The sequence below is a fragment of the Falco rusticolus genome, chromosome 12, assembly GCF_015220075.1.
Source record: "Falco rusticolus isolate bFalRus1 chromosome 12, bFalRus1.pri, whole genome shotgun sequence".
NCBI classification, from domain to species: domain Eukaryota; kingdom Metazoa; phylum Chordata; class Aves; order Falconiformes; family Falconidae; genus Falco; species Falco rusticolus.
In genome coordinates, this window is record NC_051198.1 from 7,317,219 (window position 1) to 7,333,584 (window position 16,366).

Consider the following 16,366-nt stretch of genomic DNA (forward strand, 5'->3'; position numbering starts at 1 on the left):
GGTTACTCATTAGGTAGATACAAAGCCATGTATGTTATAAGCCAAGCAGGTTACAATTATAAATAGTTTCATTTAGGCCCCACTTTCACATCTGTAGTGAGAAAAAAGACATATCTACCTGGAACAACTTCTAATTATTCAAGTGGCAATACCAGGGACAAGAAATCACTGTTGAACTTTGTAACTTCTCACTTTCAAGTCAAGGTCAGTAAAATCCGTATTAGTCAATGGAAGGGACACAGACCTCTCTCACAAGTGACAGTTGGCCAGGCAGGGTGGAAATGTGGGAGTGAGATAAAGCAGTGGTTGAACTGGAGAGTCTGGCTTGCTTGGTTGTCCCAAGGAGCAAGCTGTGTTCAGCAGTGTGGTAGTGCTCGGGTGGAGCGAGGTGGAGCTGCCCGAGGGAGCAAAATGCACTGTGAGAACTAGGTCAGGGGAGTGCCCAGCTCGCTGGGGCTGCCAGAGTAGCCAGAGGCTAGAGAGGGAAAGCCAAGAGGAGGTGAAAGGTGGATGGGTTGAGTCTGTGGCAGGTGATCTCAGCCAGGGTGAAGGCAAGGAACTGAGGGGAAGGAATGGCACAAGGAGAGGAAGATGCAGATCTGTAAGCAGCTGCAAGCTGAAAGGGAGTTGCTGGGGTGTGGTTTTTTCCTTCCTATTTTTTGGAAATAGCAAAGAAGTAGGACTGGCAGGTGGGTAGCCACAGAAACATGAATTATTTCACAGTGTATTGACTAACACATAGCACTCTGAAATTAAATACTTTGGTGTTGACTGAACATTTTGTTAAAACAAAAGCAGCTGTGCTGGCCATGGCTGTTACTGCCAGCTTTTTACCATAGTCCTATTAGGAGAATTCTAGCATAATATTTTTTATAATTTTTTACGACACCCGTGTTCTGTTCATCTGGGCTAGTAAGCATGCTTTAATCTCTTTTGTCCTACATTCTTCAAAAATATACTTAAATTTTACAATTTTATTTCTAAATCCAAAATTGGGCTGTAGTATTTCTGGGGAAATGTGGTTTCCTCTGCAGTATGTCTCTTAAGATACCAGATCTGAGGGTTGTGTAGGGCTGAGATGGATCTTAGGAAACGAGGATAGAAACGCAGTTTACTGTGTAGGAATGCAAGCCTTCCACATTATTCTATTGAGATTTGTAACACAGGAAAAAGTTGGTAACACTTAGCTCTTGTTCACTAAAGACATGGACATACATGGAATTTCAAAATAATTCAGCTCAGCTTTGCAAACTAAGTGGTCAGATTTTTGGAAGAGCTCCCACAGAAAATAAAAATCTTTCAAAATTCTGTGGTCTGTGATCCTTTCTCCTGGTAGCACAGGAATGCCATTGTTAAATATTTTCCATTCTTGACATGAATTTACTCCCCCCGAGATAGGGTTCCGTTTTAATGCAAATAATCTACATGGTGTGACACACTTGAATGAGTGTACTTTAAAGATGTGACATTTTATTCCAGTCAAAAACATAAGCAATAACCTGAACCTTAAGCATAATTACATTTTTTGTTTCTAAACCTTCCTGTATATCTTCACTTACCACTACACTCTCTGACAGTTGCATTTTCAGTTTTCTAGGCATGGTGTAGGACCCAATCTTGCTGTTTGGCTGTCCTCAAGCATTTTTGGCATATAGTGGATAGAACTGGCCAAGCCTACCTTTTGGGGTAATGTGTCTATAGTAGAATCCCAGTTGGGACATTTTTCCATTGTTCAAGGTTTTTTTCTTTCCAGAAGAACTTCTAATCTGGTTTTTTTTTTTCTTTAACAAATAACAGAAGATAGTGGATTTTACCCCTATGCCTTGGCTTACAGTGATTCTGTGAAAATGAAGCAGCAATGCATTTGGTAAAGCAAACCCGTAAATAAACTATGTGAACATAGATTTTTATGTTTTGGAGTATTTGACATGAAGTGATATCATGTCTCTACATGCTTTTCTCCAGGTCTTCTGAAATGGTCATAACTTTTGGTTGGTACCTCAGGGAAGCCAATGTCGTTCACTGTGCATTTCTAGATCATTTCCACACAACAGCTCCAAAGGGTATAGCAATACTGAGCACTTAGCTTAGTCTGAACTGCCTTAACCCTCCTTTCATCCAAAAGGAGAAACCTCTCATTTATTTCTATTTTAATTTGACTTAAAGCTAGAGCACATAGTACACTTCTGGGATTAGCCTCTAGAACTGGATAGGGATGTGAACTGCCATCTCTTTCTGTGTGGATGTAGGCAAGACTCAAACCAGACCACTGCTCTGAGCTGAGTCCAATTCCAGAGCCACTACCTTTTGCAGAGGGAAGGTACTGCCAAGGTATCTTGCTTTTGTAAAACTCAGCATCAGAAAGCAGTTGGCAAGCCTGCCAGCTCCTGTACAAGCTGTGAGCCAGGAGCCCCTGCATGTCACCAAGGCAAGACCATGCCTTCAGGCATTGCAGAAACCACCTGCCACATGGACTGACTTACTGCAAAATAAGGAGTGTAGCTTGGCAGCGAAGGACATGCTGTGTGATCTGCCAGCCTGGCGTGGAAGCACCACTGGTTAAAGAGAAGAGGAAGAGACATCTTTGGAAACATCAGCTCCTCCCATAGTTCAAGCAATTATTTAAACAGGTAACTCAAGCTAATTACATAGTTTAGCCTTTGCAGCTGACAGTTACATTTCTGATGAAACAAGATTTATCTTTTTTAGAAGTTTCTCTAGGGCCTTGTGCTAGCACTCATAGCTGTGTTTCCCAAGTTGTGCTTTCTTTGGAGCTCACAGTGCCTTAACCATATTCGCACACTGATACCCTGGATTCTGCCTCATGAGTCCCTGCTGTTGGGCAGCTCTACCTGAGTTTTATTCTAGGAGTTCCACTTTCTTCCTCATGAGCAGAATGCAGAAAAAATACTAACATGCAGAAACCCTTTTATCATCCAGCACTGCTATGCTCTAAGAGATTAATTTCATCCATGAAAATGAAGAAAAAAAAAATGGGGGAAGAGACAACCATACTATCTGGTATTAATTTGTCCCCAAAAGGGGATATTCTTGAATTATGGTAGTTATTCTGCATGTCCCTCTTGGGTTTGTATCAACTGATTTTTTACACAGGCTTAAGTTATTCCATTAGTCTTTAAGGGAGCTGTCAGAATGGACACATAAAATTTCTTAATTCAGTTTAGGATGATTAATTTCCTATATGAGAATGAGTGGAGTGCACAGCTTCCGTCCCTGTGGAATGGGAAAGAATGTAAAATAAGGAGTTGCCAAAGTATACTAGTATTGTTTCAGCATTCCCTGTGAAGCATTATGTCTGAAACATCTTACCTAAAGGAGTGTCTCCTTAGACAGATTTTGTGAGGTGTTTATGTGCCTGATGATGTTTATGAGACCTCAGGTAGTTCATTTTTTTTTTTTTCCCCACTGTAACTAAACTTCATTAATTCTTCATCAACCCATTTGTACTGTGGGATGTGCTAGTGAGATCATATTACTTTGCACACATGGACACTCCTCAAAAGTAAATGATATTTGTCTCTGCTAGATGGTAGGATGTAGGTATGTAGTTCATCCTCTCAGAGTAGTTACTAGATGAACTAAAGTTATCACAAATTTAAAGTTGTCAAATTTAACACCTCTCTGCTGCAGTTGAGAGAGGCACCTGCACCTTTTGTCATTGCTTATTATTTGCCCCACTGCACAAATGTATTTGTAGCATTGGAAGGGCACAACATTAATCTTATGTTTGTATGTATGTATATTTATTTATTCATTTATTTATTTATTTTTGTGGAAGTGTAGAGGTGAAACATGAGGTCTTCTGAAAAAGGTTTATTTATCTTCTATGTGAAGTTTTACTGTGACTTGCTTATCATGTATAACTTCAAGCAATATCTGTGGGGTTTTTTTCAGAAATATGAGACTATTTCTTTTACTAGTACTTTAAAACCTTTGCATTTTAATAGGGTTTAAAACTACGTTCCTTTCTGAGAGAGCACGCACCTTCCTTTTGGGTTTAGTTGATGATAGTCATATTTTAGAAATAAGATTGGTGTATGGCCATCTTCTGTCACTCTTGAAATGTGTTGAGTGGCTCAGGAGAGTGGTTGCTCAGAACTTCAGCACATCCCTTCTAGATGGTCCTGTCTAGCCTTTGCTTTGCTGACTACTGTTGGTCTATCTTGGTACTTCTCAAATTTAAGAAAACAGGCACAGATGTGTGAAGTGTTATTTTAATGGAGAAGTCAGAGAAACATCATATCTTTCAGAGGACTGGTATACTATGATGGTGCTACACAAAGATGTTAATGACGTAGAGATAACAGAGGTTTTTGTATGGCCACAAAAGAAAAAAAAAGTAGTCTATACAGTCTTTGTTAGTCAGAACATTTTTCACTGAGTTGTGTGCTGAACAGATTTAAGTTCTCCAAATCCAGACAAAAGCCAGAGTCAAGATAAGCTTATTTTAATTCTAAACAAACTACTTCTTTCTTCCAGCAGCCATGGTTTAGAGGTTCTCTCTATCTGCTTGCATTTCACTTTGTGCAAAACATATATCAGCTGTTTTCAGAGTGTTGGTCTTTCCTGTTCCACATTCCGCGTCATGGTGAGGTTTCTGAACATAAGGTAAATGGGGAAAAACAGGTAATAGGGCTTAAAAGTATTTTGAGGTATCATGTAGACCATTTTTATACTAGGCAGATTCAGTTTTATCCAGGGCTAGTTTCATGCTAGAATATCTTTAAGGCTGTTTTGGAGCCTCTTAGCCTATAATCTGTGCCATTCTGTTCTGGGATTGTTAAGAGACTGACAGCATGGCTTTCTAATATCTTTTGCTAGACATTATTAGCTTTGACTTTACATAATAAGCACAAGAGCACAATAAGTAGTTTGATCTTCCCTCCTCCCCTTTTTTTTCCTGACCAGTATCATTTAAAAGAATAATTTTCTTTTTTTTACTTTATTTTCATAAAAACATAGGACCATAGAACAGCCCAGGTTGGGAGACCTGGAAAGATCTTGAAAGATCATCTGGTCCAAACTTCAATTTTAATTAACCTCTGACAGAGGTTTGTTTGTACCAGTCTTAAACACTTCCATTGCTATAACTTCATGTTTAACTGCTTTTATCAGTAGAAAGTTATTTCTAATGTCTGATTTAAATCACCTTGGCTGTGAATTACGAATGTCGATGCATAGATTATTCTCTTTCTCTTGCAAGTTACCTTTTACATATTAGGACTCCTGGCATGCCAGCCATTAGTGTTTTCTTTTTAGACAGACAATTCAAATTCATTCATTCTTTCCTCACAAATTACTTGACCAGGCTTTATGCTTCTCTTCCTAGCTCTCTCCATTTGGTTCACTTCTTGTTTCTCAAAAACCATTGCCCAAAGCTGGATGGAGTACTTCACCCGAGACCTGCTTACTGCTTAGTAGCACTAGAGTGGTTTGTCCTTTTGCCCTAAACTTTATTTTCTTAAAAGACGGCTGTTGTGGGGTTTTTTGTCCTAACTCCTTTTACCTTTAATATTGCTTCCTGTAGAGTTGCCTGCTATTTCTGAGTAGAAATCTGTTATTCTGCTGTTCCATTTCCTGCTTTTCCTAAGTCCCTTGATTTCTACCTTTTTACGATCAGTATAAATGAAAACTTTGAGTTAAGATACCCTAATGTCTGCTTAAACTAATTCCAAGGTGGAGTAATGTTTTGAGCATTGTTTTTTAATTTGCCCTACATCAGTATGGGAAGAAATAATATTGGAGGTAAGACAAAGGCTTGTGAAATGTCCACAACTGGGTTTTTTTCATTTTTTTCTAATGAAGCTTGATTGCATCTTGGGTTTTGTCCAGCATCTTCTACCACCCCAGAACATCCCAGCTTACCTACCATGTCCTCTCTTTCCAGATGCACAAGAGGTAGAGTGTGCTGAACCTTGTTTAGAGATACGTAGGTGCTGGCTCATGGATCATTACACTTGGGCTCGTGTAATTTGCTCCAAGAATGGCTAAAGAGCCAAGTTATTGCTGTCTCTCCTTCACCACATGGATTTGGATCTCTTTGCACTATCAGGTTCAGATTTTCCTGAAGCTTTCAGGAAAGTTCATATCCTGAAGACTTCCATCAGATTTGACTGAAATTGATCTATGATCTCAAAATCTACTAGAGGGGTACTTGCAGACTGAGGAGTATACATAAAGACATAAGCCATTGCTTGCTTAAAATACAGGTTACAATTTTTCAAATCCAAAGGCTAATTCAACTAACATTTTGCTTCTTACTATGTATTTGAAAGTTGTCTTCCTTTGCCGAACCAACAAAACATGCTTCAGTTGCCCTTTTCCCTCAGAATTCTTGAACCTGCTTTCTGTCTATTGAATTTCTGGTGTGGGGTTTTTTTTCCCTAATCCTTGTCTTTTCAGCCAAGAACCACAGCCTCTATCTAGGTGTTTGCCTCTAGGTACATGTGGATTTACTGATGAAAGTTAGTACATGGTGGGTGAGGACTTTCCTTTTTGTCTATATCTAGACTGATATAAAACCTGAGGAAAGCATTTACTTAAGGGTGATTTCTGCAAACCTGATAGTTACAGAAGGTTCAGATGAAAGCCAGCCAGCCATTCTCATCTTCAGTGTTATGACTTACATAATTACTGGAACAGCTTGTAAAGACTATTGTAATGTATGATGTACTAACAGAAAAAATCATGTAACAATTTATTTCTAGATTCTTATTTGTTAATCTTTAAATAATTGAGGTAGCATATAGTTATTTTCTTTTGAGCTCTGGGATTGAATTAGCCGCTTTAATAATGATCAATGAATATCATTACAATTAAATAGACATTAAGAAGTCATCAAGGCCCAGATCATCTTTTCCAATTGTACAAGGCAGAAATTGAGATCCATGGGAAGACATAGCCTCTTGCAGAACTGTTGTACCACCTCTGGGATCCTGGAAGAGCCCACCTGTGAGATCCTCATAGGCGTAGAGGTGGACATGACTTAATCATAGCAGATCGAAAGCACCCTTTCCTTATATTTTCCAAACAAAAAATAGCTAGAGAGAGATATTACTGTTTTTGTAGAGTTTCAGGTGGAAAAGCAAAAACATAAAGTAATTGGTTGTCATCTGTTAAAATTTATAGCTTTTCTGCATTAAGGCAGAAATTGGTGGATCCAGGTTACTCTGTAAACTTTCTGGGGTTCTTGTAAGATAATTTGACAATAGGTCGGTTGCAGTTCTTGCCATGTTGTGAAACTAAATTGTGCACTGATTTGATCACGTATCCCAGTTCTGATGCTGGCTTTGGTATAGTCTGTTTGACGTTAATTATGCCATGGTCACTGCTGCCAAGTTGCCTAACTATTGCTTAAATGGATTCCTGTCTTCTTGCTTAAGACAGCTTCTCCTGTGTTTGAAGGTGTCAAGCTATCCGTTTTCTCAACTTTATTCCCACTGTGATGTGCTGTGAGACTGCTGGCACATTTATAAGATGGCTTTCTCCTTCATCTTCCTTGAATTCTTCTGTCCTAAAAACTCATGTGCTATACAATAAGTGGGTTTATTCTGAATGCTTTTTTTTCACTAGGGCTCAGAAAAGGACCTTGTCTACCCTGGTGGTGGTCTTCCTACTGAGATTTTAATTCCCCTACCTGTAAAACTAGCAATGCAAATCCTGATTGCCTCTTTCTCAACTGTTCTTGAGGAATTCTGCTTTCCCCATCATTAAATCGGTAATTTTTTGATTACAGTATTTCACATTCTCTCCATCCATGGTATGCCAAGAGATCTGCTTTAAAATAGCATTTAAAATGAGTTAATTACCTTGGAAGATATAGCATAAATCCAGCTAAGACACTGATTGCATTAACAAAATAGGCAATGATTTTTTCTGTTGTCACAGTTCTGAAATAAGATATGTTACTCCTTGCGATAATAGGAATGTGCTGTGTTTCAACTTAACCTATGCATAACTCTCAGAATAATTAGAATAATATGCAAATTATTCTAATGAGGTGCAACTTTCAGGTAGGAAGTGTGAATGCTGTAAGTTACATTTGTGGTCCTTTAACAAAGGACCTGATGTATTTATACCTTCCAGAAATCCTCATCAAAGTTGGTACTGTCATCTGTTTCTGAAGTTTTAACATAATTAAGACTGAAGCTTGTATTTGGTGTGATCCAGGGAAGTCCAGACACACATCCATTCTGATCAGGGATGTGTGTCTCATTATTAAACTGTTTCCATTGGTCACCCGTGCAAATGCCTGGCCCTGTTTGAAGCTGTTGTACTATATAATGGGAAAAGCTCTGGGATCCAATGATGATTCAGTTATGCAAGTTCATGCATAAGATCTGTCTGTTCACCTACAGCATTTTCTTCACAAAATAATTTTGCTGGGAGGGCAATGTGATGCTAGCTAAAACGTTTTCTGGTGTTCTTTGCAAAGTCACTAGCGGGGCAAATGAGTTGGTGGATTGTTTCAAGGAGATTTTAGTTCAGAATCCACACTGGGCAGAATCATTAACACTCTGGTTGGATCATCTCAAGTATCCTTCCATTCAGCTAGTCTTGATCCCAACGAATATAAGTTTCTTATCAAAAAGGTATATGAGGTGCACAGAATTAATTTCTAAATGCTATATCATTTCTGGGAGAAATTTCCTGTATTAGCAGATCATCACCAGTGATGTGCAGAAACCAACAGCCTTTGAAGTGATACCACTTAATTATCGTCTTGTTAGTTTGTTTGTTTATTCTTAAAGCCAAAGCTATGGGATTTGAGTGATCAGGAGATATTCTGATGTGGCCAGGCAGTGCAAATCTTGTAGCTTACTATAAGCTTTGGCAATAATAGCGAACACTTGTTGCAACTTGATGCCCCGAACTATGTCAGGATTGCTGTAACCTAGGTGTTTCATCCAGTTCTTTTGTCTGATTCAACATGCCTGGCTTTCTACTCCATGATTGCTGTAAGGTTAGGAAATACCTTCTGCTGTTTTTAAGTATCTCTCCGAGTAGTGAACTTCACTGTTTTGTCTCTAGTAATCTGAAATTACTAAACTCCATCTTTGCCCTTGTGCATCCCTAGTTATATGGAGTTGAGTCTGTTTTGAATTTCAGGGGGTAATGGCAAGCAGAGCAGTTTCTTGCTATTACTTGCAATGTACAGATGTAAAGCCATTGGGAGAAGAGTTTACTATGCAGGATTTTTTTTATCTCCCATGTACTGTCTGATGTAAGTGCCTTGGTTGGTATTGGATAGTATCTGTCATGGTTTATATTGCAATTTCTGAAACCTACAGTTCAAAGTAGTGCTTCCTTAGATTTTTGTCTCCATCATCACATTACGTTTTTATGGTTTCTTAGTGGTATTTTTTCTAAAGTCAGTGTGTATGACTTTAAGCTTTGGTACTGTAGAGAGATGTGTGCAACCTTTCTTTTGACAAACACTGTAGTATGACCATTCTGCAACATGCAGTTCTACTTGCTGGACCAAATTCATACCAGATGAAAAGCGCTGATCTATAGGTTTTACGAAAATTGCACACAGTAGACAGTTAACTTAATAGTTGCAAATAATCATTCACTGATGCCGGAATGCATGTTGCTTGTGCTTTGTGCAGGGCTAGAAATTCATATCCTGATGTATCGGGCTAAGAGACTTCATGAATGAATATAAATATCTGCATTAAAACTTAAAAAATTAAGATAACAAAATATGTACCTTCCAAGATCATCTTTGTTCTTGTTTGGACCTCTTGCCACTTCTGTCTCTAGGCTTTTACCAACTTCTTTTCTTCCTGAATGTTATTTATAATGTCTTCTGCATCCTTTCAACCTCCCGTGTTGCACTCAAAAGTATCATTTTAGCATCAGAGTACACTGTCAGTCTGAAAATTATATAGTAAGGGTATTGTTTTCCTAATTATTATATGATGTTTTCTTTTTAACTGTATATTTCTAATGTGCTTATCATTCAGATCTGTATTTTTATAGCATTATTGTCATAGCATTGCAGGACTTGACTATTTGGTGCTGAAAGAATTTATTACAAGGTGAATATTTTGGAGTTTCACTTGTGCTCAACTGAAAAAATTATGCAAGTCTGGAAGGTGAAGGTCCTGTCTTTGCATACCTTTGTGGGTATTGGCCTATAGTATGCTGTCATGAATTTGTAGAGAGGCTGCAAGTTTCTAGACAGTAATTAGATGACAGTTGATTAAAAAATGAAAACCTTTTTACTGGTGCTTGTGAAAAGTATGGTGAAAGGACCCAATCTTCATACAAAACTCAAGCAGCAGAACAGAACAAGCAGCAGCTAATACCGTTACAGGGAACAAACTTTTCAGAGTTCCTGAGTTGTTAAATTCTAAACCTCTGATGAGTTCAATTGCACATGGATTCCCAAGTTATTCTAAAGGTGTTCTATATTTCCTAAACCTTCTGGACAGTCTTGGAAATTTTACTCTTAGTCCTTATTGATTGACTTATTATCACGCATATATTTTTTTCTTGAAGGTTCAGCAGAAATCAATAATCAGTCTAAACAAGGATTCTGCAGACATGCAGTAATAAGAACTAAAGGTTTTTTGGCTTGGTTCCTATTTATGGTCTGTCTTGTGTGAAGATTATATTTTCCTGTGGCTTTGTCACATTGCAAGAGGCTGTGACCTTCATTTTAGCACCCTCTAGACATAGAAGTTTCACAACTATTTGTAATTTAAGTTTTGTCTGTATATGTACGAGTTCCCCATGTATTGATTTTTGGTTTGTGTTTTAGAAACTTGAGCCTGTAAGATCTGAAATGTGTTGTAACAGAAAAGAAACCACATACTTAAAGTAAAAGTTATCATTGCCAGTAACTGAAGAGATTTGTGAAGTAATCTCAATTTGTGTCAATAGTACATTCATTATAGGAAACTTTTGTTTTTCATAGTTTCGGTTTCCTTTTTTCTGTTCCTGGGGAACTGCATACAATCATTAAGAATCCCCCAATGTCTTATGGATGCCTATGTATGGTGGTTTTATGAAAACTTTTTAATTATTGCAGTCCACTGGTGGATTTGCATAGAACCTGACAGTTTTATTTTTTGAGATCCAGCCTTCTGGTGACAATGATCCATAGGGAACAGAATTGCACATCAGCCACTTCAAATTATGACTATCCAGTGGCAAGCTCTCAGTGACATTCATCTAGTCCATACTCTTCTCACAGATAAAATGGAACTGCAGTACCCCGTCTTCAGCTTCTGCACCAGAAGGGTACGGGCCTCTACAGGTCCTGTCACACCCATGTGGCTGTCTCACACATCCTAGGACATCTAAAATCACCCACATTTAGGATCTTGTCCCATATGCTTTTCTTCTAATGTTGGGGAGGAAACATCTGTTTTGAACCAAACCATCTGCAAGCAACCAGATCTTGCATCAGTGATTATCAGTCTGTTCTCCCATCAGTATTTAGCTGAAGCAACACGCTGTCCTAATTTGCTCAAGATTTCAATTTCATCTTGAAATGTGCAGATATTGAGCAAATATGGCTATCAGTTGGTTCATAGTTCTCAACACCTATCTCTTAATATACATATCTGTCTCGGAAGCTTTATGTAGATCAGTCACCTTGCATTGCTTTTTTAATAGGTTGTAATCAAGAAACAGAAGAAACATTCTTCTGAAACTGAGTGAGAGTAAATTATAAAATTTCATCCATTTCTGGATCAGATTTTATTCCTAGAGGAGAACATATATTTAAAGATAAATGCTTTATTATTCTCCCAGTAGTTTTATTTCAAGGATATAGCTTTCTGCACCTACTGCTGCTGTATTGGAAGTGGCCATAAGAGCTCAAAAAATATTTACTCAAGGAGGGTTTCAAAAGCAGATTGGGATTTCTGGATTTCTTTAGAGTTTATGTTGTCTCTACAGAACAGACTTGCATGAATACATGAATTCTTGGGTCTCAGTTCCCTTGATGCAGCTCCAGTCACACAGATTTACTCCTAACTTATGCCAGCATAGGTGGTTACCTTTTTGCCAGTAAATTAATCAGGGCCAACACACAGATTTAGTACTGTGACACTATGTCTATGCTGTTCAGTTTTTAGGTTTCCCCTTGATACAAAATCTGGCCCATGCCAACTAGCACTATCCCAGAGGCTGCAGGACCTAAATGCAATGAAAAATTTTCTAACTTTAAGGGTAGTATATTCAAGTATTATTCATGCTATTGCATAGCTATCTTTTAATTTTCTTTGCTAATACAAATATCATGTTTTATAGTTATTCCTTATAAAGGTGTTGCCAGGAGTGTGTTTAATAGGCTTAGAGATAAGTTTATGTTATTATTGGAGCAAGATATTTTGATTAAGATTATGTGTCTGTTATATTCAGTGTTTTATACTGATATCCATTCTAATAGCACTCAGATTTTTTGTTAGCGTTAATTTCTCCATTTTAAAACTGAAGGGATTTAGGAAGGGAATTCTTCATTAGGGAAGAGTTTCAGAATACTTTGGGTAACTGCAGGATATGAGGATCTAAGAGGTACTGCTCTTAAAGCCGACTTTACTGCACTGGCATCACTCTTGTTGACTTCCTTGTCATCATAATCTTCCCTAGGAATTATTTTTCTTTATGTGCCTTACTGGAAACCAATTTGCAGCTGTGGTTTAAGGCAGCTGCCAAATCTGCTGACGTGTTCTCTATAGCTATGTGCTACAGAGTTATAATGCGCTCAGAGTTATAAGGCTGATATGCCAGTGCGGCCTTTGGTATCAAAAAGTTAGAATGATCTAATAAGCTAAGCAAATATTCAACACAGAGAAATTGCATATCCTGATTGTGTTTTTGGTTTCCAAGAAGTCAATGAAATCCTAGATTTTTCAGAATCCATGGCAAAACATCCATTGGTTTTGAATTTCATCTGTAACCTTTTTGGATTGGGTGTCTTTTTACATTGTATCAGTAGATTCCTTGCATTTGTGCCTGGACAGTGTGCTTAACTCTGTGTCAGACTACTGAGAAACCATTCTGATTTGGAATGCCAGCAGAATTTTTAAAACAAGCCAATAAAATGCAGATTACGATATGACAAAGGGTGTTTACTCAAGGTTTTTAGAGGAAGACAAACATAAAATTGCTGAGTAACTCTGGGCTGCTGATTAAGTTGACATTTTTGCCAGAGAAATGGGAGATTACATATAAGAGACAATTTTTGAAAAGGCAACAAGGGAGATAGAGGGAATGGAGTCCCACGGGAATCTCTAATTCAGCCTGTACTCTCTTACATTTTTACCAATGGTCTGGAAAAGGGGGAGAGAGAAATAGGTGACAATATGATTTGACAAGACCAAATTCTTCAGGGTAGTGAAATATTAGCTCTGGGCAACAAACATTGCAGAAAATACTCTTTGGTAGTGTGTATTGCTGTTAAAAAAAAACCAGACAGAACTGCAGGTCACTAAGTAAAAACCAATTAATTAATTGGAGGGGGAAATGATCCTAAAAATGCACAAGCAACAGTGTGGTCTAAGGAAGGATATATTGTAATCATAAGAGATATTTCTGAAACGGTGAACTGTGGCAGAAAAGGCAAATAAAATGTTAACAAACTTTAGAAAAGCAACAGAAAACAAGACAAAGTGTCATTTACGGATTTATAAATCCATACTGTGCCCTCAAGTGTTGTATGCAATTTTAATTCCCTTCCTCTGCATCTCAAAAAAGTATTACTGAACTTGGTATAGTGAAGAGAAAGTTGAGCATTAAAATATGGATTTTTATCATTTTTTTTATCTTTTAAATCTGTGCAAGTACAACAACACTAGACTAGATTAGAATTAAATAGATCAAGATTCTTCAGCTTGGGAAGAGACAAGTGGAGAGGCAGACGTCATTGAAGAACAGAAAATTATGAGTTGTGTAATTGAGTAGAAAAGCTTAACAGACAACAACGGCAAAGTAAATTGTCAAATGAAATTATTAGGCAATTTTATAGTAGAACAAAATAAATACTGTTTTTACAGTTTAAATCAATCATCAGAGTTCATAATTCCTTTCCACAGTCTATGGGTTCAGCAATTATGAACAAATTCATAGTTATCCTCTGATTACTATTAAATGTGGTAACACAATCAGACTCATGCAGTCTCAAAGCCACCATTGCTGGAACCTGGGAGAATATGCTGAAGAAAGTATCATTTTAGTTTTTAGAATCTTTGCTTAATAGTCTGCTACTTAGGATTGCTAGAGTTGAGGTATGGAGCTAGAAAATTTACTGCCTACTACAGGTGTTATTACAGATAATAATATACTTGTGAGTGTACAATTCAGCAGAGCACCCAGTATGTAACTAGTGTAACTAGTGATCTCTGAATCATTTCAGGCATTTGTAGGAGATTTGCTGTATTTAATTTTGGTGCCAGCAACAGCTTAGTTACATCGACCTTCACTGTCTAGGTGTTTTAAATGCACGGTCTCCAATCCCACCTCTTTCTTCTCAGATTAAACTTTATGATAACATGTAAAAAATCAACAGTAAAGTAATGCACAATGGCAATTAACCATTCATCCACTGACCATTTAGTTGGCTGAAATTGAACTTCCTCATGATGTTCAGTCAATGACCTATATCCCAAAGTCTGGATTTGAAGTGCTGCACAAAAGCATCATTATTACTGCTCTCCAGAAGCAGCAAATCCACTTGTTTTAGTTATTTCAATGCTGAGACCCTTTCTCTACTTTGTGGGACTCTAGGGTTGGATCAAACGTTCTTTACTCTCCTCATTTTAGTTTTCAGATGAGACGTCACTGTGTTCTTTTGAATTTATTCTCCCAGCCTTATACTAACCTTGAGCTATTTGAAGACCCCTCATTTTAGTCATTCATAAACTGGAGAATATGGGTTGCATTCTGATTCCTCATTCTTTAGTGCTTTACTACTATTGATGCCTTTTACTACTAGTTGTTTGTATTAAGGGTAGCAGGTGACAGTGGTTACCTGTTTAAATGCATGTCATACTGCATAAAGCAGCAGCAGCTGAAATGACAGTTCCACACAGAAGAGTTTTATTTTGGAAGGATTTTTCAGTGCAGGATATGAACTTCGCTGTTCCCTCATCCATAAGAGAAGTGACAACAAAGTGTTTCTTAATAAAATTTATAAACAGAATCACCATGCTAATTTTCTCCTCCGGGCTCAAGTGCATTACCACATCGTCACAGCTTGACAAGCTACAATGTCAATTGAATTGCCACAGATGACCATAAGTATGCTCTTAGCCCATGGCACATGTAAGGTAAGATGACTGAGCTTAATCCTTGAATTTATCTTCACGCTGTATGCACACAGCTGTTGTGACTCATGTGAAATATGACTTGACCATGTATTTAACTCATGCTCATAAAATGTTTTTCATGGTAAATAGTTTACCCTAAAAGAGCAATTAGCTTGAGGTAGGAGTGCATGTATAGCATTTTTCCCAAGGCCTGCCTACACTCACATGTTGAGAGGCAGCCCTGCATTCCTTCTCCCTCACAGGGCAGTAAGTCTTTCCAAAGCCTAAATGGTTTCTGTTCAACCCTGCTAACAATTTTCTCCTTTTTTTTTTTTTTTTTTTTGGTTTCCTTCAAAATCTTTATATTCTGTCTTGTGGGCAAAACCTTTTTGTCTTCACACACACACACACCCCCCAGAAAACTTTGTGAATCCAGGATTGAACAGCCAGTTGCTACTGAACTCAAAATGTTTTAAGGATAAAGGTGTTTTAATGCAGTATGAAGATCAGTAATACTTTAGGTCTGACAAGTACCATGAACTTGCAGTTGTTCTTAATATAATGATTCTATTTCAGCTTGCTGCATTACATAAATAGATAATCTACTTTTTGTAGTTCATCCATCCCATAGGCAGCAATGTATTAATGGGATTTATATGTTGGAAGTCTTGCTTTATAATGTGTGCAAAAATGTCTTGTGTGTCTTTTTTTTTTTTTTTTTAACAAAGGACACTTTTTTTTCTGGATTAAATTTTGTTATATTTGAATTGGCAGGTTGGTTATTACTAGCCAGTATCTCTAAATGCCATCATATTTTGCAGAAATAAAGGAATTACCTCTCTTCCAAAGAATAATCTGATTAGCTACTGAATAAAAGTTGGTTTGAGAAGATTGAAACTAAAAAACTTTAATTTTAAAATGGAAATTTTAGACTATCTTCAAGACAAAACATTTTGTCCCCACATGGTTGTAAATTTCTAGAAGCTCCTCACAACAGGGTCACTAATTCCACCAAGCAGGATGTCTGTGTCTCTCTTATCTTCTTTTTTTTTTTTCCTTACCCCCACTCCCTCCCCCCCCCC

At 37.6% G+C, this 16,366-nt stretch overlaps 1 protein-coding gene across 1 annotated transcript in view; it reads left to right on the plus strand.

Moving 5' to 3' along the window:
* The window catches only part of SPTLC3 (serine palmitoyltransferase long chain base subunit 3), an 86,624-nt gene that overhangs the window by 16,607 nt on the left and 53,651 nt on the right, over window positions 1–16,366 (plus strand). The window lies entirely within an intron of this gene.